Source organism: Onychostoma macrolepis, chromosome 12 (assembly GCF_012432095.1).
Source record: "Onychostoma macrolepis isolate SWU-2019 chromosome 12, ASM1243209v1, whole genome shotgun sequence".
NCBI classification, from domain to species: Eukaryota; Metazoa; Chordata; class Actinopteri; order Cypriniformes; family Cyprinidae; genus Onychostoma; species Onychostoma macrolepis.
Genome location: NC_081166.1, coordinates 11,228,022 through 11,254,743, shown reverse-complemented (window position 1 = coordinate 11,254,743; position 26,722 = coordinate 11,228,022). Strand labels below are relative to the sequence as shown.

Below are 26,722 nucleotides of genomic sequence, written 5' to 3'. Positions count from 1 at the left end.
CCAGTGAAAATCCACGGTTCTCGGTACCAATTTCGGTACCACATGCTAATTAAAAACACACTATTTTTAATAATAGTCAAACAAAAATAAAATGTACAAAAATCAATGCCATTCTTCATACTTATTTAAATTGTGTTTCAAGTTTTTCCGCAAGTAATAAAAGTATGAAAAACAGTAAACAGTGAAGTTTCACCCAAATTTAATTTGTCTTTTAATTAATGAAATTTAAACATTTTATTTTTTGGGTAAATAAAGGGGATTTACTATTAAAATTAAAATATGGAAGAAATATTGTGTGATTATTTCTTTAAAAAAAAAAATATATATATATATATATATATATTTATCAACAGTAGTAATAGTATCACATACATTCTACTAAATAATAGTAATATATTTTTGGCACAATGTCTTTAAGATAAACTTTTATTTTGACGGGTTGCCATGAATACATTTAAATTTCTGTGTGTAGCTATATGATATGAAGCTGGTTTTACTCAAATGGAACGGTAGAATACTCGTGAAGGGACTCTCAGAGCAGTTCTGTAGATGTTGTTTATGTATTTATGTCTTCATTGAGACGGCAGATGCTGAAATCACGCGCTTCAGTTTAAAAAAAAGAAAAGAAAAAACCGCGCGTCTCTGCCATTCATTCATTCATTCATTCATTCACACACAGAGACTCGCAGAACATGCGGGATTCATATCTGAATCGACTTTTGCGGCTTTTGCGGATTTTACTCTCCAGTGTGTCAGTTGGAGGCTATGTATAAGTTTAGCACAGAGTTCAGAGTTTCACTCTCCGTCAAGCGATCTGTGCTATTTTTCAGATCATCTGAATGGATGCGCAGCACACCTGTATTTGACGTACCGTAAGCTCTAGTGTGAAGTGCACGACTCGCCATCGCTTTGCTTTTTTCCTCACACGCAAAGAGAGAGAGCGAGAGAGCGTCTTACATGTAGCGTGTCAATTCTGCATGGTATGTAAACGATATTCTTTGTTGTATTTTCCTGTCAAAATAACGGAGTTCCTTTTGGAATTCTTCAGCTTTTAAGAACTGCCGGGTTCTCCGGTAGTAGGCGGAGCTAATACGCAAACGACAATCTCATTGGCTGGTGCTCACCTATTATCGTCCCTGGTTTGATTTCAGCAAATCAGTTCAAGCGAACACAGAAAACATGATTAATATTCATGAATCCAGCAGCTCGTTAATCCTTAGTGCGTTTTATGTTGTTCTTAGTAGAATTCATAGTATGATTATTATCTTATCAGTATTAGTTTTCCCCCCATATTTTACAGAAACACTGAATGACCAAAAAAGCACCACCAGTTCCGTTAAAATGACTGTATTCATACATGGTTACCAAGTTTTAATTCTAATTGCTAAAGTTATATCATTAAATAATACTCGATTATCATAATACATTTATAATGCTTGACTGACTGATGTTAAGAGTGTACTTTTAGATATTTAAATAGATGTGCCATTTTCCAAACATTAAATATAATATTTTTTTGTTTACTGGCCAGACTATATCTATCTATCTATTTAGATTTAGTCATTTTGCAGACGCTTTTATCCAAAGCGACTTACAATTGGGGAATACATAAAGCGATTCATCTTGAAGAGGCAATCTATCTGTGACTATCTATCTATCTATCTATCTATACCTAATTATATCAATTAATACAGGTCTAGTAGTACATACAGCTGTATTACCAGATACACACCCAGGTATCGGATCAGTACTCTGTATCGGCCGATACCCTGAGCATAGGTATCGGAATCGGTATCGGGAAGGGAAAAAGGGTATCGGAACATCTCTATTATTTATTAATTCCTCATTTGTAAGTCGCTTTGGATAAAAGCATCTGCTAAATGACTAAATGTAAATGTTTCTATTAGAGCTTTTATCCAATCACATTTCAGCAATCATGTGTTGCCAGGGTCAAAGAAATCTGCATTGAGGCCTTCAGAATCAACAGTGTGGGAAAATGTAGTTTATAATCAGGGCCATCTAGCCAGGGGCGCCGCTAAAGTTTCTGGGCCCCATATATGAAGAGGTCCTCCCGCGTTGGGCCCTAACCTCATCCTAACTTTCCCCCACCTTACGGCACTCCTGCATCTAGCAGCAGGCGTACGATAATGTTAGCATTTTCACTTCCTTTGATTTGATGGTCAGAGAGCTAGCTATTTTTTTCCCACAGTATTATTACTGTTTTCTCAGGTTTCTTACTGTATACGCTGGGTACAGTGTGTTGTTGTATGTTTTCAGTGCATTCTGGAAAAATATTCACCAACTGTAAATATAAAAACAGTAGTACTACATAACTACGAAAAAAAACCCACACACCTCCAGAGAGCAACGGCTCTGTGAAACACTCATCGTGAAGATCACTTGAGTATGGTAGGTTCATTTTAATTTTTAACTTTTTTATCGCTTTATGCGTTGTATTCTGATGTTATTTCCAAGATATAAAGCCACGTTTAAATTTCCGTAAGAATATCTAAGGAATGCTCAGTTTCTGAGTCAAGCTGTATTAATAAATGCCTTTTATTGTCATTATACACGCGTATATGAAATTAGGATAGCTTCCCCTCAGCATAATTTACATATATCACGTAGTCCACATTCAATAAACACATGAATCACAAATTTAACCATGCATACTAACACAACAGAGAGTCGAGTTACTCTAAGACTGACTTTCAACAAAAGCAAGTAGAGAATTATTGTGCAATATACACTTATAAGTCTCCCCAGGAAGAAGAAAAAAAAGTGGCCTTTTTCTCCCGACCGTATCGGCACTGGCAGACTGGCGGGAAGACTTGTCAGGAAGAGGATTCCTGGGGTACATTAAATTGCCAGGTATATATTAAAACTAGTGCTGTCAATCGATTTAAAAATTTCATTGCGTTAATCACAGTCATGATTAATCACAATTTTTGAATACTAGGATTTACCTGTAAATGTGTTGAAATAAAGAAATGCATGACAAACTAGTTTAAGGAAACAGAACCTTTCACACTTCCGTCAGGTATGAGACATTATCCTTATTGTTCTTTTATCATTATTCTTTTGTTTTTAATTCAGCCATTATCAGCCTTTAAACTGGCAATAAAACGTTTACCAAGCCACATCGCTTCAATCCCAGTATACATTTACCCAACTATTATCAAAAGTGTTTCTAAATAAATACAACAAAACATTTTCTTGCGACCTTACGTGAAGTTTTATGACAAAATGCATTATGAAGAAGAATTGGACCTGTAGGTGCATTAGAGCTAATATTAGCATCATGCTTCATAAGACAATTTATGAGATTAATAGTACACTTTTACTCAAAACTCACTTCAAACACCATCGAGTGTGGATCACATGTGGAATTTGGTTGTTTACTGTTGTTAAAATATGCTATTTATAGCCTTTTATATCAATGTAAACATTGCTCAAGAAAAATCACATACAAATATCCTATTGTAGTCGTGTGTTTATTATCTTATATAATCTATAGTGGCTTTTGTCATGTTTATTTCTGCTGTATTAACATGTATGTATGGCTGAAACTCACTTTGTTTGTGATGCTACAACCGCCTCTCCGTTCTTAAGTTGCCAGGGATACATTCCAAATATAATACACATTAGTAAAAGGATCTATTTTAATTTTTATTTGTCTATATATACCTTGGGCGGTCGTGGTCCATTATAAAAGTAGCCCAAAAAACCGCAAACCCACGGCTGTGTAATTTTTCCCACGACTGTATTTTCCAAATAGCCCACTTGTGCTGCAACCCTGGCAACACTAGTTCGCTGTACCCTCATCACACAATGATAGATGACCTTCCGTGCTGCGATGATGGGAAGAAGCTGGGGTCAAACCTTATCAAACGATTAATTTGCGTTAACGCATTAAAATTTTTAGATTAATCGCATGCGTTAACACGTTAACGTTGACACCCCTAGTTAAAACACATGTATACACTTTTCTTCATCCTCATGTATGAATTATTTTAATGTTACATGCTCACTTTCCAAGTAAATCTGTGCTAACTAGTAGGGATGCATCGATCCGATACTCAGGATAGGTATCGGTTCCGATACATTCATTTTCTGCAGATCGGGTATCGGTCAGACGACACCAATCCAAATCTGATATTGTGTATACTATTCTGTGTTATTGCTGAGCCTCACAAAAGGCACAAAAACATTATAAAGCACCATAAAGTTTTCGTGCACTATATTTCAAGGGTTCTGAAACTGTTCCATAGTTTAATCTGAGGTACAGATGAATATTTAAGTCGTTAAATTCAAGTTCAGGTAAACTCTTCTCTCCGCTGCGGCTCCATTCAGCATTCAAACTGCGTGTCGCGTTCGGTTACTACAGTCAAACTCTCTTCAAGAGCGCACAGTAACTGAGGTTTAAAACTTTCGTTTTATAATACTTTTGCGCAATGAAAGATTATTAATAGTTCTGTCCTATCTATCATATGTTGCTGCCTTCATTACTGTTCTATAGATTTAAAAGAAATGTCTTTTAATTTTATAGTATATATTTATATATAAATGCATTTGTTTGTTTTTTTCATGATTGTATTTTACAACAATACAAAGAGCAATGCGTACCATTTTACCAGATTTAGTCCTACACTTGTTCACTTTTATTTGTAAATAAAAATGTTTCACTAGGTTTTATAAAATTATTGTGCACCCATGATTTTTCTAGAGTATCTTTTGCTGCTGAATTATCCACTAACTTAGTTTATAATAGTATTTTTGTCATAGATTATGATTATATTTTTTTCATTTGTTATTTTTCATTAAAATGAAGTTATCTATATGTAGTAGATTGTGTTTAACACACAAAAGAGTGACGATCAGGTCAACACAGAGAAGTATAGAAATTCTACATTGATTAAAAAAAAAACTGTGCTGGTATCAGATCGGATCGGTATCGGCAGATACTCAGAATTTTCGGTATCGGATCAGATCGGTTCTGAAAAAATGGTATCGTTGCATCCCTACTAACTAGTATTTTCCTCCCACAGCACACTGGCAGACCAGTGGGGAGACTCGTGAAGACGAAAAGCCGTATGAGTAAGTTAAATTGTTCGGTCAACTTTAAAACATGTAATCACCTTATTTGTTTTATGCCAATGTTATTTGTAAGGTATAAATACGTTTGAGTTAATAAATGTTTGTAAGAACGTCGGTGGACTATATTTGTGTTATTTTGTTAGGTTAATGCTTCAGATAGAGATGATGTACGTTGCACAACTTGTTGAATTGTGTTAATTATGTTTCTTGCTTTAGTAATGGCATTCATTCTCGCTACATGAGATACCTATCTCTGATGTAATGCTCTGTTATGCTGCATTTCTTTATAATATTTATGATTTCTATAGCCGTGCTGACATTGTGATGGTATTAAGAGGTGGATTAATTCATTTAGTACACCACTGAAGGCCTATGTGTGAAATGCACAGCCCGCCACTGGCTTTAAATGATGGCAGTGGTAATCTAAATGTAAAAAAGGGTGAAATTAGCATGCACAATTAAATATCCAACTGACCCTTCTCAAAGACCTGCCTGCCTTAGTTACTATTGCTATGCCTGACAAGCCATAGTGCTCTCATGCCACACATCATGTTCTCACGGAATGGAAAATACACTGACAACGCACCGACAGTCATTTTTTCAAATACAAACAATATATAGCATTTTGCAGCTCTTTAATATGTCATGACAGATGGCTGCAGCACTGTCAGACAAAATGAAGATTCAGTGTTATGATTGGTCAGGTCAGCCTGTCAATCAAATTTTCATTGAAGAGTCAATTGACAAATATTGTATTTAATACATTTTAATAGACAGAGAGAAAGAGAGAGAGAGAGAGCTGAAACTTTAGTTGAAGTCTCATGGTTTGCAGATGTTCCTCCTGAGCAAAATATGTCAGAAACATCTCAGCACAGTTCTGTCAAGACACCAAAGTCTGAAATTAAAAGTCAGAGCTCATTCCTCATCAAATTCTTCCATGACCAAATTATCTTAGCTATGCTACCCGCATTCACTTTACAGGGCTGTACTTTTACTGTATGCCAAAACTAATATCATTTTGCTTTAAAAGTAGTAAACATAGCAGTTGTCTAGTTTGAATTTATTGAAAGCAATATTAGGAGTACTATCTGAGATGATACGTAACAAACATTCCAGAGATTTCTCTTGAGCTAAAAGCACAACCTCTGAGCTATATTATTTTCCACTGGGTACTGCATCTGTTCTCTCTCTTCTCTATCTCTCTGTTGGCTGGGGCTTGAGGTGTTCCTCAGGGCAGTATCGCTCACTGTTTTCCTCCAGGGAGCGAGCTCAGGATCTGTAACGACTGGCCTCCTCTGAACCCCGAGCTCCTAATGTGAGCTGGGACAGCATACAGGGGCTGCGTTACTTGAGCGGTGTGCTATCAGACCGCGTTTGGCTCCATTGCTTCCCAGTTTGTGACCCACAACCTAAGCCTGGCAAAACTCTGCATCAATGCAGCACAGTTTGACATGCCCATAAACCAGCAACTTAGCATCAAGGTTTCTTCAATATAAACAGTATAACTGCAGTCTTTCAGCATTACTGTGTGATAAATGAATTGTGGCACTGACTATGCATGTACTTTGCATATATTTCCATTCTGAATTAATTCTACCTTTCCATTATCAAATGATTTTCAGCAAACAGTTTTATCAGGCCCGTGTAACATAAGACTTTTGGCACCAGAAATATTTTATGTTGAAAACGGCACCACCTGACATTTGGCACAAGTAAGATCCTGAAGTTGACAGTGATTAATAACCGCACTGTGAACCGTGACACCTCCAAACCGCCTCTGAACACGTTTTTATCTACTGACTAGACGAAAAATGCATTTTCGACTTTTGCTAAATCAATTTGCTTACCTTTCCACAAAAATTGTGCACTAAAAGACACAGTAATGTCGCCACTCCATAATTCTTTGTTAGATCTCCATATTTTATAAACAAGCAAACAGCTTATCCCTAAATCTGCAGCGATTGCCTCAGCAAAGTCGACCTAATAATTGTAACGGCCCAAGAAGCTTTTGGTGGCAGAGGGTGAAGCCTTTATGTCTCTATCAGAAAAATTTTCAGATATAAAGGGGTTTTAAGAATATGCTGTCTTCAGGCATAAATTAAGTCTGAGGACGCTTACTCTGGGATACAGCCCAGAGGGTGAAGTAGTCTAGCACTAAGTGCATGAGCACCGTGAAAGGATAGAAAGATTTTTCCATTTCATCTTCTCCTCCGGACATGATTCTCTCAGTCTGATTTCTGACCCATGCCTCCTCCCTGTGCCAAGAGTGAGATTTATGGTGATATACGAGCAGGAAAAAGACTAGCGAGGGTGCTAAGACGAGGCACACTGGGTGCCGAGGAGGTGACGTGCTATCATGGGGTGGTTGGGATGAGAGATGTACTTTGGGACTAATGGAAAGAGAGTGGGGAAAAATGAAGTCCACTTTAGCCGGGAGAGTGACTGATTTAGAGTTGGAAGATAGGTGCGGTTAAGTTATATTTGCCATTTAACCCCAAATATGTTGTTGCTAGGTTACAATCAAAACATAGCAGTGTCTGGAGCTCATTTGTACAGATCCCACTGCCAGACCCCATATCTCACTCACAGCCACCCACCCACACATATGCGTTTCACACAACTCAAAGCATCGCTCTGCACAAAGCCACACAAAAGCAAAAAAGGTAGTGCTGTTGCTAAGGCATTCGTTTAGAAATTCTAGTACTCGCATTTCCCATCACTCATTACATTTCTATGCCATCTGTTACAGCACCTTAGATCTCCGGCAAAGCAACCATTCTCATCACAAACATGCTAATGAATCCGTATCCTCACTCCCACCGGTACAGCAAACAGCCAAATGGATCCTCACTCAAAACAAGCATCATCAGCACAGGGATGAGACATTCTAAGATGAGACCTGTGTTCGTTAGCCACACGGTGATTGACATAATTACACCCTAGAGTCAGAAAGATAGAGCGGGGTAATGCTATAATGCGCACCTGCCGCTGGTGATTCATGCGCACATTTAGCCTTTCATCATTAGCTGCCTCATCAGCAGAAGGTGGATGCAAAGGTTGTGTTTTTTTTTAATTGTTAGTAGCTCAACAGCACAGGGGCTGGAGCTTTTGTGTTCTAATTGTAAGCTCTGATTACAGTAAATGCTGTTTACAATAGCGACAAAGACACTCTGCAACTGTTTACGTTTAACATTTATGCTCCCACACCGGCTTCACACTGGCAAGCACTAGAGCAGGGATTCCAAAACTGTTCTGTCAGCTGAACCCCTCTGACATAAAATATATTATTTAAGTAGCCCTGAGATTTTAATATTAATGTTTAATATTAATATTTCGATAATCGGCACAGTTCTCTGTTGTTGGTTAATGATGCGCCACGACATGCAAGTAAACAAAATATTTCATCTTTTTTTGTGTGTATTTTGATTAATTTTATTTTCAAATGATTTATTTTCATATAGGGCTGCAAGATTTGGACAAACAAAATTATATTGCAAATATATATTATATACTGCATTTGCAATACTATGTGACCCTCTCTGTGAAATCCAGGCTAAAAACTCAAAATCTAATTATGAGATAACAAGCATCAAAGTTTGATTTTAACCATTAATTTCACTATGATTTAAATCTTTGACATGGCCTTACTCAGTCAATATTAAAGATATCAAGGTTACATTTCACAGAATGTTCTTTACCTTATGAAGGATAATTTTATGTAGAAAACAGTAAATCACCAAAAAATGACTTTAGCTGGGTTTTCACAGCCAGGGTTACCTATATCGAATGAAAATTATTTTTAAATTATAAAAAGTAAAGAAAGAAAACCATTGCACTATTGTAATAATACAACTGTATTACACTATAAGCTGCAATGATATGTCCAAAATTCTTTACTTTCAAATGTTACAAGCTCTTATTTTTGTGGAAAACTGCAAGGAGACCTTTAAGTGTTTAGTTGAAAGCAGGTTTATAAACGCTTCATATCCCAAATCTGATAAAATGCTGATAACTTATGTACAAAAATTTGTTAATTATTGTGAAAATTAAGTGAACCGAGCTGCTCAGAGAAACTGAAAATACCAGATCATGAGTTGAGCATAGTTGAGTTGAGCATGTAAATGAACACAGTGCGGCACTTCACTATGAAGAGGCAGTGCATCTACATCACACTAAATTGCAGCCTTTGTGATATAATAATCACACAAGCCATATACCAATTTCAACTTTATTCCAATTAACTGTGCATTTATTTTTCATTTTAATTTTTATTAAAATTCATTTAATAATTATTTATTAGCTTCTCATTAAATCACAATCCCCAGAGAAACCCTGGACTAGAGGGACAGGCAGACAAAGACCAAAAACTTGACTTAAGAGAAACTTCAACACGACAGAAGCAGAAAGGCTGGCAGTCAAATAAACAAGCCCATTTCTGATCCACAAACAGTTGCTCCCACATACTTGCATACTTGCGGTGTCCTTAAATGTACTTGCATTGAATTGTTCAGAGAAGTCTGACAGCTTGAATGAGAGCCGGAATACGGGAGTGAGGGGGGAATCCCTGTGGACACGCAGATGCATTATGTAAAGACACATTCAAACAGATGTTAGAAGTCTCATGAAAAAGCCAGATTGTCTCTGAACATTTTGAACATGTCTCCCCAACATCTGATCATATCCAAAGTGAATAGGATATGTCAAGCATAGAACAGATCTTGGCGCAGTCTCAATATTTTAGCTCAAATGAGAATTCAGGGGTACAGATTTCCCTCTACAAACACTATAGGCACATTATACACACGCCTACCATGCACAGCAGCTCTGAAAGACAGCAGCAGCCAGCTCTCGTTTCTTATTCATGCATCCCTGGCTCCAGACTTGAGCGGGATTGAGTGATAAAGTACACTACAGTCTCTCCAGCTTGTACTGGAGACAACAAGCTGCTCCTAGCTATTAACACTATTAAAAGGACGTCCAGATTGCCATTGACATTACACACTCTCTCTCTCAATTTGGTGAGTGAATCACATCAACTGAATAGTTAATTGATGTTAAATTTCCATATTGTGCACATCTGTGCAATAATTGCTAGCATTTCTAACCAAATTATGGAAGATGGCTGATGTATAATATGTTTTCCCCACACCACTTACAAGGGCTCTAATTAATGTTCCAACAGTTCTGATGGGGGAAAAAAAACTTTTCCAAAGCAATCATCATCCCTCGTGATTCATTTTTGTTCTCACCATCACGCCATTCTCACTTCTCTTGACTCGCACCCAAACCATTTTCATACTAGGCACCACTCCAAGATAAGCATACCCATCAATCTTAAGTGCGCTAACGGCAAATTAGCTACAAACATAAGTGAGGGAAATGCACAGAACGCACCGTATGTCATACCATCAGTGTGTTGAGTAGAGTGTGCTGATCTAAACCTGATGATTGACATTTGAAAGTAGTGTAAAGACAAGCTTGGAAGGCGGCACACACTGTAATAACTACTGTATATGTGCCAAGCTAATGTTGTGCAAGATTGTGTACATGTTAATCAGAAATGAAAACTGAACATTTCTAGCTCAGCAGCCAATATATATATATATATATATATATATTAGGGGTGTCAACGTTAACGCATGCGATTAATCTAAAAAGTTTAAGGCGTTAATATTTTTTTAACGCTAATTAATCGTTTGATAAGGTTTGACCCAACTTCTTCCCGCTATCGCTGTATTTGAAAATACAGTCACAGGAAAAATTACAGAGCCGTGGGTTGCAGTTTTTTGGGCTACTTTTATAATGTACCGCGGCCGCTCAAATAGACAAATAAAGATTAAAATATATCCTTTTACTAATGTGTATTATACTTGGAATGTATCCCTGGCAACTTAAGAACGGAGAGGCGGTTGTAGCATCACAAACAACGTGAGTTTCAGCAGAGCATACATGTTAAGGCTTTTACACAGCAGAAATAAACATGACAACAGCCACTATAGATTATATAAGATAATAAACACACGATTCCGATAGGATATTTGTATGTGATTTTCTTGAGTTGAATGTGTATGTTTGAAATGCTAATTTGTGCAGCGATATAAAAGGCTATAAATAGCATATTTTAACAACAGTAAACGACCAAATTCCACATGTGATCGCAAAAGGAAGTTATTACAAACACTCGATGGTAGTTTGATAATAGTTGGGTAAATGTATATTGGGATTGAAGCAATGTGGCTTGGTAAACATTTTATTGCCAGTTTAAAGGCTGATAATGGCTGAATAAAAACAAAAGAATAATGATAAAATAATAATAAGGATTATGTCTCATACCTGGCAGAAGTGTGAAAGGTTCTGTTTCCTTAAACTAGTTTGTCATGCATTTCTTTATTTCAACACATTTACAAGTAAATCCTAGTATTCTAAAGTTGTGATTAATCATGATTAATGATTAATCACAGTCCATGACTGTGATTAACGCAATTAAATTTTTTAATCGATTGACAGCACTAATATCCACATAATTTATAGTGCTATTTATTATATATGTTTTGTGTATGACAAAGTACTTATATCAAACTTGTTATATCATACTACTTCAAAAAAATGTTTAGTAGGGATGCACCAATATTACAATTATGGCCAGTACTGATGAGTTGATCATTTTAATGCAATGTTTGATAACCAATACTTATAACTTAATTAGATAAATGAAAAATAAAACTTAAAACTAAAATAAATTATTATAAATGCAACAAGTGAATTCAGGCATCCCAAACTTCAAACTATGATAAAATGGACACTCATTTTGAGATTTGAACTTAAGCACTGGAAATTTAATTAAGGAAAATAAATGTAAAAATAAGTGAAATAAGCATGCACAATTAAATATCCGGTGTCAGACAATATATCCAGTATCAACTGTAACAGATAAATCAACAATGTCTATACAATATATTCTGCATCCCTAACATTTAGCCATCAATATACACTTCACAACTGGCAATTATAATATGCAATTCAATGCAATAAACCAAAAACAGCCTGACTGCAATGACTGCAATTCATAAAACAACAAAAACCCATGTTTTTAGGAAAACAAATGCACACTTTGCGCTGTTGTTTTCAAATGCATGCTAGATATTATACATACACATACGGTTTAATATCTTCCTCTTGTTTGCACACCACATCCACTTTTGCAAACCAGTCCTCATTTAATGCATGCAGCATGCATATCACAATACCTATACGATCTTTGCTATTGAATTACCACACATTAGTCTGACTGTGTGCTCTGGAGGCTGCTCTTTCATATCGCAGCATAAGGCTGCCAGTCGGATTTACAGGGGCTTTGTGTATTTGGGAATGTCGCCTGATTGCACCCTGTTTGCTCAAGGCCCTCCTGTGTGAGATAATGTCAGCAAAAGCTAATGAGCTGTGAGCAATGTACTCTCATTATAACACCAAATAAAAGGAGAAAGCTACGGCTATTAAAGGTGAAAGAGGTTAAACAGCACGTTCTGAAATTATGCTAATTTCCCATCTCCAGATTAAAAAGTCAGAGGGTGACAATAACCCTTCCAATTGGCTCATTAAACCCTGTGTCATCCAATCACAGTCAAAGGGAATGCTTGTGGCATCCTAACTGAGACAGCGAGATGACACTAATGTGACGTGTGGGGAGGTCAGGAAGTTGTCACGCTCTGAGTCAATAGCAAAATTGCGGGCAGTCACTCGAAGGGAACCCTTCACTTGAACTTGCATGACATTCTACCCATTATTGATCCATCATAGACATTTTTGGAAAAGAAAATACAGGACGCAACCGTGTGTCATTTTTGGCGCTACACAACACTTAGCTATAGGATGCATGCAGGTTAAATCTGACCTCATTGTTTATTCAGGGTAAATCATCTTTGCGCAAAATGTGCAGCGAGCCATCTTTGTTCTGTCACCTTGTACTATTCAGCCTTCCGTCTGGCCCTCTCGCTCTTTCTGAGACACATTTAAGCATGCATCTGTTGTCAAATGCACTCCCTAGCCTTGTTATTTCAGCCCTGGATGGTGTTACAGCAAGTGATGAAGGCCAGCTCAGTCCATGGTTAATACTTCAAATAAAAACCGTTGCTCAGTTTCGAATCAAGAAGCAGAGGTATTGCCACGAATACTAAGCTGGCCCCTGCAAAACACATGCTAAAGCGACTAGGTCACGCGGCATTCGAACGTAAAGATCAAACAAAGCTGAAAGTCACACTAAAATAAAGACGACTCGGCATGTATTTTCAGATTTTAAAGAATTCAAGAGGGGTTTACAGCATTTACCAAACATGTCATATCACAGCAGCCAAAGAGCTGCAAGAGGCTGGTTTTGACAACTTAGTATGCAGTGCAGTCAGCCCATTTTACATTATTCATCTCTTTGGAGGATACGCCAAGGAGGCTCAAAATACCCAGTACCCTACATAACCCACTTATTGCGAGATGACGGGGACTCAGAGGTGCTCTTTCTGATTGTAGATGACAAAAAAAAAGGGTTACCCCTGGCCCCCTTAGATCCTGAGCACATCTCTCAAACTACTTAAATACCTGCCTCAGGTTCTTACTTCATTGTAGCAAGAACTGATAACTCATCTCTGAAGCCCACACGCTCCTGCATCGCCAACAGTCAAGTTCTAATGTTTCCCTCTCGGTTGCCCATGACTTCTTACTTTCAGTACAGACTCATTCTTCTTTCCCATTTACTGTCTAATCAGTTGCATGTCATTCGTCCACTCTGCTAATCGGTCGCTTGCTCTGGGATCAATTGCATTAAATGCAGAAATTGCATTAATGCATTGTAATGAACTACTGCTGAGGAGATACTTTGAATAGAGCCAAGTCTCATACACTGATTGCACCAGTCTAGCATAACTCACACTACAGGACTAACTACATTATGCTGTAAATGTAATGTTGTGTGTGAGAGAGAGAGAGTATACAACACATTTAGTCATAGGCTGAAATTGCGAGAGGGTCAGGACAGGACCTACACCATCTGAGGGTTGTCCCCCTCTAAAATATAATTAAAAACCACACTATGTATTGTAAATAATATTATGATATAAACTTAAAATAAATGTGCATAGTAAAACAATACAAACGCAAATGGGGCAAAAAAAAAAAAAAAAAGTGTTTTTAGTTTAGAAACATGAGCCTGCTTACCCCCTTTACCTCACCTACACACACAAGTCCGGTGGGAAGGAACAAAGTTCTTCAGTAGTTGTGAAACTCCAATAAGTAGGCACTCAAGGCTATTTTATTCACTTTAAATATCGGATGAAGTGATTCTTATCTTTTTAATACAGATGATGCTGAGTCATTAATAAATTAGTCATGACAAAAAATTATGATAATCAATATATTTTTCCAGGAGTGCGCTATGTTAGTGATTATAACATTACCTGGCTTGTTCGGTAGCTTGTTTAATACCATAGCTTGTTGGATAGTAAGTCATTCACTACAACTAACATGGCGATAAGCCTATGTGTGAACTGATATTAGGCTAATATTGTAGATCTACCGTTGTAGATCTGACCGGTTTTGCTCAATATGATGTAGGGCTGTGCGATATGACGATAAATATCGGATGGACGAAATAAAAAGTCTATCGTTTCATATTATGTTCTATCGTTTATTTCGTGGTGTCGCAAACTACATTGTTTACGGTAATACTTTTTAATCGTTTGGATGACTGAGATCTTTACACACCACCACGGGGCGTGAAGGGGAGACAGAACGAGGTGGAGAACGACCAGAACAAAACGAGGAGCTCGTTCCTAAACGAGGGACTACATCTGTAGCATGGACACGCGTTTTTAAGCACTGCAGTTTTAAAACAACCGATTTTAAGTCGTTGAAACACAAACAACAGAGCTATATGCGTGCGCCGTCTCTGTTTCTGTGTGAGAGGACCGCGCATTTTTAATTTTTTTTTTGCCGCTTTATTGACTTTGAACGATTACATAAACACACTTATATGGGTAATTCCTGTTATACAGTGACTTTTCTGTCTCTATGATTTACTTACTCATATTTTCTCTAAAATAGCCACATATTTATAAGAAATTGCTTAAATTATACATTATATCATATCACTTAAATAGAGATAATAGACATAAAAAATATTATTTTGTTTTTTTACACACCTTTTTATTGATACATGCATTCAGTTTTATCATGTCCTCAGTGCAAAGTAATCAACTTCCTCTAGAAATATAAACCATGAAATGATAAAAATCTCAAAATATTTTTAAATTATGTTATGGACTAGGCTAAACTTCATCTAGTCATACATATAAATCATGTGAAACTATTTTTTTTTTTTTTACAATTTTCTTCATTTACCGTGTCCCTAAAGTCATCTTCCACCCTGTTAGTGTACTCCCTCGCCTTCCAAAATAGACTACAATTCCACTGAGATCATTTTCAGGAAGTGATATTGTTTATTTTTTTCCGCTGGAATTCAACTGTACAAATGGAGTTAAGTGTCAACTCTCACTCCTACCTTTTTTTTAAGTTTTTGAAATGTTTTCCTGCTTGTCACACTCTTAAAGTTCCACCCTGTTAGGCTATATTATGGAGAATGTTTGTCCGATCAAAAAAAAACAAAAAACATATCTGACATAGTTATAAAAGTTATGTTCATCTGTAGAAAGTTAGAGAGCTAAATGTTGATCACTCAAAAAACTACAGCTAATTTAGCTCAAAATTTTCCACCCTGTTAGATTCCAATTCCAATTTGGAAATTCTAATAGAATAAATAGTATTTATTGTATACTGCAAATTAATCTACCTCCATAAAACTTTTGAGTGGTAATGTACATGAATAAAATTGTATATATGTACACTACCACTCAAAAGTTTTAGATCAGCAAGAATTTTAATGTTTTTAAAAGAAGTCTCTTCTGCTCACCAAGGCTTCATTTATTTGATCAAAAATACAGCAAAAACATTAATATTGTGAAATATTTTTTAAAGTTTAAAATTTAAAATTTTCTATAGGATCATGTGACACTGAAGACTGGAGTAATGATGCTGAAAATTCAGATTTGCCAACAGAAATAAAATTGCATTTTAAAATGTATTCAAATAGAAAACAGTTATTTTAAATTGTAAAAATATTTTACAATATTACTGTTTTCGCTGTATTTTTGATCAAATAAATAAAGCCTTGGTGAGCAGAAGAGACTTCTTTTAAAAACATTAAAAATCACAATGGCATCAATAAATTCTTCTGGCCGGGCCCAAGAAAAGACATCAGCTGGTATGCTGACAATCAGATAGTGTGCCTGATCAAAGAACTGCAGGCCCTCAATAAAAGGTCTTCACAGGTAGACCAGGCAACATGGCGGTACATAGAAGAACAAATGTAGCCAAATGTAACAAATATGTTCCTTCTTGTGATGGTTTTTGTGTTTTTGTTTGTTAATCTAGTTAATCAAAATGAATTACAGCATCTTTATTTTTATCAATTATAAATAAAAAAATAAAAAATTCTTATGTCTGTCCTCTCTAATTTGTTAGTATTTCTCTAGCCACCTAAACAGAGATTTGTTTTGCCACTTGTCATCATGATTGATTGTGATAAGGAACCACATAGCTGTTGTGTCCCTCCCCCAAAGGAAATCTGGATTTCATTTTTTGTATTGTTTTGTATTGTTTTGCAGTTCCATACATTACATATGGCAAACCATGCAGGACAATGACGGAAAGCTCATTTGCTGTTAGAACCTGTTAACACTAGTGTTCCACCCTGTTATGCTCCATTCCACCCTGTTAGACAAGTAATTTTAAATAAAAATTTGAAAGCAACATTAAATGTTTGGCATACCTTTGTCTTATTTTGTGAGGTGAGGAGCATTACCAGCATATATATATGTTTTTGAGCAAAATCTTTATATTATTTACCATCCTGTTGGCAAAAATGGGCACAAAAAAGTACCTGTTCTTAATAATCAAGACATATTCTATTCATTAATAATTGTTTTGTTTTTGTTTCAAGAATAAAAAATATCATTATGGCATAAGGGACATATACTATCTTATTATTGCTCATTATTGTTTAACATTTACATTATTAAAATTTTGTGATAACTATGTATATGTCCCTAACAGGGTGGAATACATTCACAGCGAATGTCTGAACAATATACCCATAATTATAATTTTTTTAAGTCACCGAGTTTGACCAGTATGTGTTCCATATAGTTAAACATGTCACCATTTTGGCAGAATGCTAAAAACATGAAAAATGTATAACTTTTTTTCCAAAAATTGTGAAGCCAAAATGTTACCGGATATCAGGAATGACCCATATGCGTCAGAATCCCCGTCTTGGCAAGTATCCTCATGAAGACAGCGATTTAGGTCTTAAGAGAGGAAACAGCTAAAAGAAAAGCATATGTAACAGTATATTGGATCCGGACTTGGTCTTAAAGGGGAAGCTGTCCAATATTCGTTCTGTCTGCCATTCATATTAATCATAGCACATTGCTAGAAAATCTCTCACTGCTCTTGACTAAATCACTTTTGTAACTTTAATAATTAAAATAATAATAAATATATATACATATAGAATCTATACATAATACACGTGTTAATTATATCCATCATAGATAGATAGATAGATATAATTAACACAGTGAAGACTAATTAATTTACACAATGTATGTAGCGTTTCTTATTTATTGTAGTTGTTTGTCCTATTGCTTGCAATTAGTTTCTTATACTTATTTCATCACTGATTGTTTATTTATTTTCAGTGAGCTTGAGTTTGTTTTTTGTTTTTTTGTCTATTTTTAGGCTTAGTTTGATATTGACACTGGTGACAAGGATTATGAAAATTCTATGGTATCAAAGATTTTAATATCATAAAAACCTTTTTAAAAGAAAAAAAATTACTATACCGTGATATATATCGTTATCGTGATATAAAATTAGTCATATCGTGATATAAGATTTTGGTCATATCGCCCACCCCTAATATGATGTTAAGTGGCAGATCAGTGGGCTTGTTGCAGCTGAATATTTAAGTACTGTAAAATACGTCCTCTGTTCCAGACAAAACCTGCAATACTATGTGGCAGATGCAAGACAATTTAATAATTAATATGACTGCCTAGTGAACCTACGAATCTAACTCACACTTAAACAACAATCGCTTTGTGGCCAGATAAAATGAAAAATGGACATAAGATCATTTCAGTGCACCAAAACGCCAAGCAAGTACAAAAAAATCCCACCGAATGTTAGATGAAGGTTTTTTTTGTTTTGTTTTGTTTTGTTTTGCTTTGTTTTGTTTCGACACAATTTAAAACATAATACAAAAAAAGTCCAAAAAGACTAGTTCATACACGTTTCAAAACTGTCGAGTATAAAATACACAAAAATGCCTTCGGCTTATTTCCATTGTGGTCCTCGGAAAGTTTACACCAATGCATTTAGTGAATGGCTGCTTTTCTTTGCCATTTCATCAGAATATCAACATTTGCTTGATTTATTCAGTCATTAATTTTTTGAAAAATAGTGATCTGTGACATTGTATAAAATTAGTTTAAAAAAAATATATTGCTTTTATTTTTAAGTGAAAAAATAAAATTAGACCCTTGGGGTAAGATGATATTGCATTCATAAAATCTAATATAACAAACTACACTACATGCTACAAAACGAAATTTTAAACCCAGGCCAATACTATCACAAATACTCGCAATTCTGACAAAACCTTATTTATGTTAGCCAGCTATATAGCCTACCACTGTCTCACACACAAAAAGAACGATTTTCCTGGTAAACAGGTGTTCTTGTGGGCCTTTACTCTAACACCTAAAGTCTCACTTTTTGTCAACAGCCAGAGCAAGTCCGTTTATGAGCTTTCATGCTTAAAGACCTAACACAATAGCCTACTTTTTGTCCTGACAATCAGTGGCGTGCACAAGGGGGGGACCAGGGGGGCTCGAGCCACTGCCCCTTTGAGGTCTGACGGTAAAGTGCCCAAGCTTGCGGTCCGGTGCCCCCAGTCTGCGATTTCTGCCGAGAGTAGAGGTGTTCGATATGACGATTTTTGATCGTTGACTATAAAAATGTCTCCACGATTTGCTTTTTTGAAGAAATATCGTAGTATCGTACTTCAGCGCGCATTCTATCAGCTGCAGTTCTGGCGCCGCCGTCTCTATATACTGTACAACGCCACATACATTCACATCAGTGTTAACTCAGCGGTAGAGTTACTCTCACGGGACACTGCACTTATTCGCAGTCACCAAAAGTACATTATCTGCATCTGCTTCAAAGACTTACTGGTTAAATGTTTCACTCAGTGTGCTGTTCTGACAAGCGCCTTTTCTGAGCACATGCGCGTGCTCTAAAAAGCCCGTCAAACAGCGCCTGATTACTGAAGTTATGTTTTGTGCTAATACTGTCAAAACACACCAGGTTTATGTATAGACTCAGTTGGTTATGTCTAAAATGAAGGTAAACAGCTGAGAGAAACGCATGCGTGCCTGTATATTAGATGCGTGCAGGTCTTAAAGGGACAGTACTAAATATGCTGCCGACTGTAATTAAAGGGATAGTTCGCCCTAAAATTGTAATTCTGTCATTATTTACTCACTCACATGTTGTCCCAAACCTGTATTAATTTCTTTCTTGTGCTGAACACAAAAGAAGATATTTTGAAGAATGTGGGTAACCAAACAGTTGCTGGTCCACATTGACTTTAACAGTAGGAAAAAAAAAATACTATGGAAGTCACTGTAGACCAGCAACTGTTTGGTTTTCCACATTATTCAAAATAGCATTTATTTTCAGCAGAAGAAACTCGTTCAGGTTTAAAACAACTTTTGAGTGAGTAAATGAAGGTATAAAAATCAAACACTAGCCTATTTTAATTTTGGGGTGAATTATTCCTTTAATGTTAATAAAACACCAAACACAAAGAGAAAAATCACTCACTACTCTTGACTGAAAAACTTTAATACAGATGCTTTAATAGTAATCAATCTATACAGTGTTTTATTTTTATATTTGTTCATTATTGTAGACTACCTGAAAATAAAACACTGTTTATTTTATTTGTATATTATGTGTATTTGTAATGTGTATCTTTGCTCTCATTTTTTAATAACAAAGATAAAATAATGACAACGATTTTTATCTTCACCCACTTTGGCCTAAATATCAACCATACTTTTTTATATTTTGTTACCTTGAAAGGCTTTGTCTTTATAATAGGGAAATTAGTTTGGCTGTACTGCTCAAACAACTTGAAAAATAGAAAATCCAACATGACAAAGAATTGTGATAGTATTGTGAATCGTGATATTTCTAAAAAAAAAAATCGTGGTATTTTTGCCATATCACCCACCCCTAGCTGAGGGGGACCAAACCCATACAAACCCCCCCCCCCATTTTGCCCCTGCCCCTCCGGAGGTCTGTGCACGCCACTGCTGACAATCACATTAATGCAGTAAATACATAACGTTACTGACAAATGAAAAGTACTAAATAGCCTAATGCCTATTACAACACATGAATGCAGCTTATGTATCCTAACACTGTATAATACATGTGATAATCTTATGCAGCAAGAAAATTATCATATTTAAATGAGTAAGACAGGTTACTTACACTTTTCTCCTGTCTTCGTGGATTTGAAGGCAAGGTAACTCTTGAGGTGGACAGTTTTGGCTGTTGGTAGCAAACTTATTGTTGGTCATTTTTTAAGACCGCCAAGTTTACAAAACTAAATTTATAAGCAGATAGTTTAAAGAAAAACAAGTTCCGATATATTTGCGCAACAGGGACGTTGTTTAATATCTCAACCGATCTCTCCAGTCTCCGGGCATTCTTTTACAGCATCCACACACCATTTGCTTCGGAAACGCGCGAAAACTAAACCCACCGTGTTCTGTTGATTTGTGCTACCCTGTCAGATTTTGCTACTTCCCATTCAAACAGTAGGTAGTACAACTCGACGACGAAAAATGCTTGTTAGCGCTAAACGCGAGACTAGCGGTTGAATTAGGAATAGCATTCTGTCATCTTTTTATTTAGCCGTATGACAGAATTTAAAGAGTGTTATCCTAGAATTTTAAACTCTTTCATATAGAATTATATAGAACTATTAAACTTATATAATATCCTAATATAATGCATAATGTTTAGGGGGATATATTTTATTGATGATGCCAAATTATTCTCCCACAAATGCAAATTATTTACTAAACAAGCAAGTACGATTGCTTAAAACATATACTATATTGCCAAAATGATTGGGACACCCCCTTCTAATGAACAGGTTTGACTACTTTAGTAATTTCCATGAGTACAAATCCTTAAGCAATGATATTATAGGTAATTGTGCGCTTAAGTTTATAGCAACAATTTGGACAGGACCCATTTTTATTCTAACATGACAATGTCTGTGTGTATAAGGCAAGGTTCAAAAAGAAATGATTGATTTAGTCAGTGTGGAAGAACTTGATTGGTCTGCAGAAAGCAAAGTACTAATCCCAAATGAACACCTCTGGTGTGATTTTAAATGCAGACCTTGAGCCAATCTCATTACCAAACACCAAAATGATTTGGGTACAGTCATTTCATTTTAGACACATTTTGAGCCTTGCCTTATACACAGAGGCATTGTCATGTTAGAATAGAAAAGGGTCCTGTCCAAACTCTTGCTATAAAATTAGATGCACACAATTCCCTAGAATATGTTTAAACATTAAGATTTGTACTCATGGAAATTACTAAAGTAGTCAAACTTGTTCATTAGAAGGGGGCTTTGTAAATATACATTTACAAAGCTCATTCAAAAGCATTGACTTCAAAAACCAACTTGCAAAAAAGTATGTTTTATATCTAGACATTTTTAAATAGATGAGAATTTGGTATGATGAGCCAGTTTGCAGTTAAATTACTCTTTATGCATAAATAAATTGGACAGATGTAATACTAATATACATCATCTAGCACATCATTTATCCCATCAGCTGAAATTATAAGAAATCATCTTAAACACAGGGCCATACAAATACGACCAGGGATTGAAATTAACTTTTTCGCCCACCAGCCAATTTGGCTACTAAATTTTTAAGTTATCGGCCATTCATAATTTCTACTAGCCAAAAAAAAGAAAATAAATAAAATAAAATAAATAAATAAACCAATAGCTTGAGGCTGTCTACACTGGACGTGACAAAGAAACCGTTGCAAATCATTTTGTGTCAGTACTAGGGGTTTGCAATATTGACAAAAAATAATATCTCAATATTTTCTGGGATTTTATTGATAAAGATAATTAGACAATATTTTGCTGAGTGTGTTATTGTGATGATATCTTAAGGACTACCGTGGACAGCTGACTCCTATAGTTTTTGATATTCTTCATATTCTGTGTGGTCAGTTCACAGCAGTGATAGAAATTAATCTTTTCCAATAAGTTTAAAATGGTTTTTACCTTTTATGGGCATTTTTACCTTTATAAAGCCATTTTTTTTTCTAAAAGTGTGCATCATCTCGAGTCAAATTCTTACTCAGTCAATTATAATAATAATACATTTAGGCTGTTACTAAAATGAAATCAGTATCAACAAAGTTCATCTTTGCAGAAGTCGCATGCGAAGTGGCATTTAGATGTATTTACACGGTTAATGCAGCTTAGAGGGATATGGAATGCTTTAACCTGCAGTTAAAAATGCATAAATAATTTTTTGATATTTTAAACATGAAATGTTGAATACTAATGTTTGAAATTATTTAGAAAAATGAAAAGATACTTTAAATGTAAAATTAAAACTGCCAGTAGGTGGCATCAAGTCACTGTTAATAAGTGAGTCATTGCGACTGAACCAAATCATTTAAACGGTTGATTAATTCAGGAACGAAACACCATCATGTAACTCAGAGGCCTAAAACAGTATTGTGGCTGTGTTTGGAATGATTTTTGTTGGCGAAATAGAGCAAAAACAGCCAATATACTGTCTAAAACGTAAGTATCTTGATATTAACCTATTATTTATTTAACTGTTTTATAAAATCAATATCACATTTGTAACCATGCTGATTTTTTAAGAAAAAACGGCACTCTTCCTGTGATATTAACAATATGAAGTGATATAAATATATGAATTTTTTGCCCCCTTATCTTGAATGATGTGATCATATTAGACTGAATCATGCAGTGAAAGAACGCACTCAAGCATTAAATGCGCACGCGCACTAAAATTAATCTAACCAGACTTCATCACCTAGTTACGTATGTGCACTCTGTAGCCTACACATACTGCACATACTGTAGGTGTTTTATTTGGTTTTTGCAATATACTCGATAATGTCATGATGTCTCAGTATTTGCGCTAAACATACGCAGATTTGGCTTGCATGAACTTCCCCAAGACATTAACGAGTGAACATAATTTTCAAAAAGTAACCCGCCAAATTGGCTAGTGATTTGACAGCGTTACCCGCCACAGCTGATTTTTACTCGCATTTGGCGGGTTGGCGGGTGTTAATTTCAAACCCTGAATATGACCTAGCAAAAAAATAGTCCATTTCCAGTGAAAACATTGGTTCATCCAGGTTCAAAGACCAGGCTGTAGGTCTGAACTGAAATTGGAGGTTAACTCGTTTTTTTCCTGAAACCATGACCCATTTAGAGGTTATAAAAGCTTTTAGAATCCATAACAGCTTCTCAACTATGCTATTTTTTCACAGTAGTTAAATTAACTTATGACCCTAATTGATTTTAAATGTCTTCTATTTTTTATTATGCCTGCGTAAAGCTCTTTGAATTACCACTGTGTATGTAATTAAACTCGCATTGCCCAGAGTATCATATTGCTCTATCTGTATGTGTGCTGTAGGATCGGCCCTTTCTTGGACTGAGGATGGCAAGACCAATGTAAACACTGAAAGCTACTCTGACAATAAATGTTTTTGACTTGCACTTAGGCCCATAGTGGGTTTCCATGGTGATGCTCTCACCTCGCTCCCGCTGTCACAGTAAGGCTGCAGAAACAGAAGTCATTGACATGTTTTGCATAGTTACAGCTCGCAGGAACACAAGCCCGCCAGTATCCAGCTAAATAGAAATGGATGAGCAGAGAGGGCATAAACCGAACGGTTTCAGCTCAAGACTAATTTAACCTCAGACATCATGCTTCAACTCCCACTCCCTGAACTTTTGCTTCTCTCTCCTCTGATCGCACACAAAGAAGGGGCGTGTTTAGGAGGATTCATCACTCTGTTGGACACCAGCTACCTCTGTTCCTGAATCGTGACTGTAGGAGTGAGATGGAGTCCATTGGAGTTTGCATACCATGTGAAAAAAACATACCGAGTTTACTGTAAAATCACACTTGGGTCGTGGCAACTCCCACATAGCACTGACTATTGGCTCCCTACTAAGAAGCAACGTTATTCCCTAAGCGAAGGGCCCCTCAGACGGAGAGACTGAGCTGAACGGCATCGAGCTGCACAGGAGAGGGTCCCTGCATGAAAGAGCCGCCTTTGGCCGCAACACCTACTGACGGAAACGTCTGCGACTCTGACATTTGCGAGCGAAGAAGCTCCAAGTAAAACCTATTGACATGCACGCTGAACCCCTGTGGTCCGCTGTTGTCTTACAGCAGTTGGCAGGTACAGACGAGTGTTTGCAGACAAAGTCGACACCCGCTTTTCCTTTTCATTATTTATTTCATTTCAAGTGCCAATCAGGCACTGGTGTATTGGCAGGTGGCAGGAGTCAGCAGGGGAAGGCTGGGAAGCTCTGTGAGGTGCTTGGAAGCTGGATGCATTACACAGGAATGGAAACTCAAGAGGGGTGAAAAGAGACAATTGCAAATTTGGGAGGATGCTTCAGTGGGAATAATAAATTGTGAAAAATATGCTTCAAGTACACATTTCAATTTAATATTTACACGATTTTATGATGATAAAGTTGTTGTTTAACTATTCACTTGTTTGTTTTCACACATGAGGACAAAAAAAAAAAAACTACGCAGACTTTGGAAAGTCTTTGAAATATTTAATGAATGAAAGAATTACAATTATTATTAATAATACTCAAATTGTTCCAAATTTCTTTCTTCTGCTGAACACAAAAGATTTTTTGAAGAATGATGGTAATCAAACAGTTTCTGGTACCCTTTGACTTTATTTTTTCTTTCTTTTTTTTTCTTTTAATTTTTGCTATGGAAATTAATCTTTTAGTGCAAGTTATGTTAGAAAGACTCTAATGCTGTCATTCATTCATATTAATAGGTCTGGCCAATCACTGCTTAACACCTGGAGAATATAAGCACTGAACTCTCTGTTTCATTTTTGGAGTCGATGACGCTGACGTTCCCCTCCGTCCTCCCCACCACCACCAGGTTGGCCCCAGTCCATCCATAGGGGGTAGGGTCTGCCCCTGCCTTCGTCTTCAGGCAGGATCCACCGAATCTGCATCCCCCATGATTAGGATTAAGGACGGGGCTTATGCCAAAGAACTTTTCTATACCACTGTACATTAATCATTGCAACTCACTGCCATCTGTTATTACTTTTACAGAATAAATACAATGAAAATGTCAAAGGGGGCAAACAGCTGTTTGTTACCAACATTCTACGAATTTTTTTTAAATACATATGTTCAACAGAAGAACAAAACCAATACAAGTGACAGAATTTTCATCTGTACAGTTATTTTTAATGCAATTGATACAATTACAATACAATTTAATTAATTTAATGGTTAAAAGTTTAGAATGTTTTTGAAAGACGTCTCTTATGCTCACCAAACTTCATGTATTTAATACAAAATGCAGTAAATAAAAACTTTTTTACATTTTATTTTAATAAATTTAATAATAATTTATTCCGGTGTAAGCTCAATTATCAGCAGTCATTACTCCAGCCTTCAGTGTCACATAATCCAATGTCACATAATAAATAATATGCTGATTTGGTATTTTTATTCAGGAAAGATGCATTAAATTAATCAAAAGTGAAAGTAAAGATATTTATAATGTTCCAAAAATATAATTTTTTCTGTTAACTAAACTTTTTTTTTAAAATCACAGTCTCTACAAAAATATTAAGCAGCAAAAACTGTTTATTAACTCTTATTATTATCTACATAGATAATAATAAGAACCATTATTAATAATTGATCACCAATAATAATTGATGATAACTGAGCATCAAATCAACATATTAGAATGATTTCTGAAAGATCATGTGACACTGAAGAGTAAAAGCTGCTGACAATTCAGCTTTTTCATCACGGGAATAGATGACATTTTAAAATATTTGAAATTGTAATAATATGTAACAAAATTTCTGTTTTTGACCAAATAAATGCACCCTTGATGAGCATAAGAGACTTTATTCAAAAACATTAACATTAATTATTCCGAACTTTTGGCCAATAGTGTATATCACCAAAATCTGATGCAAAATCCGTGTTCATGCACTGCTGCTGTAGTCAGTCACATGATTGCCAGGCACATATTGCCTGCTTTTGTGGGCAAACGCACACAGGTCGAGTGATGTCAAGGAAGTGTGGTGCATTTTATTTTTTGATTCCCTGAGCTGCTGA

The 26,722-nt window shown here is 35.9% G+C and overlaps 1 long non-coding RNA gene across 1 annotated transcript; it reads left to right on the top strand.

Moving 5' to 3' along the window:
• Positions 1–2,738: 2,738 nt before the first annotated feature.
• On the top strand, positions 2,739–25,712 carry LOC131550844 (uncharacterized). Its single transcript, XR_009273640.1, has 3 exons — positions 2,739–2,871; positions 5,049–5,097; positions 25,405–25,712. It is a non-coding gene; the product is annotated as an uncharacterized LOC131550844 (long non-coding RNA).
• The last annotated feature ends 1,010 nt before the right edge of the window (positions 25,713–26,722 follow it).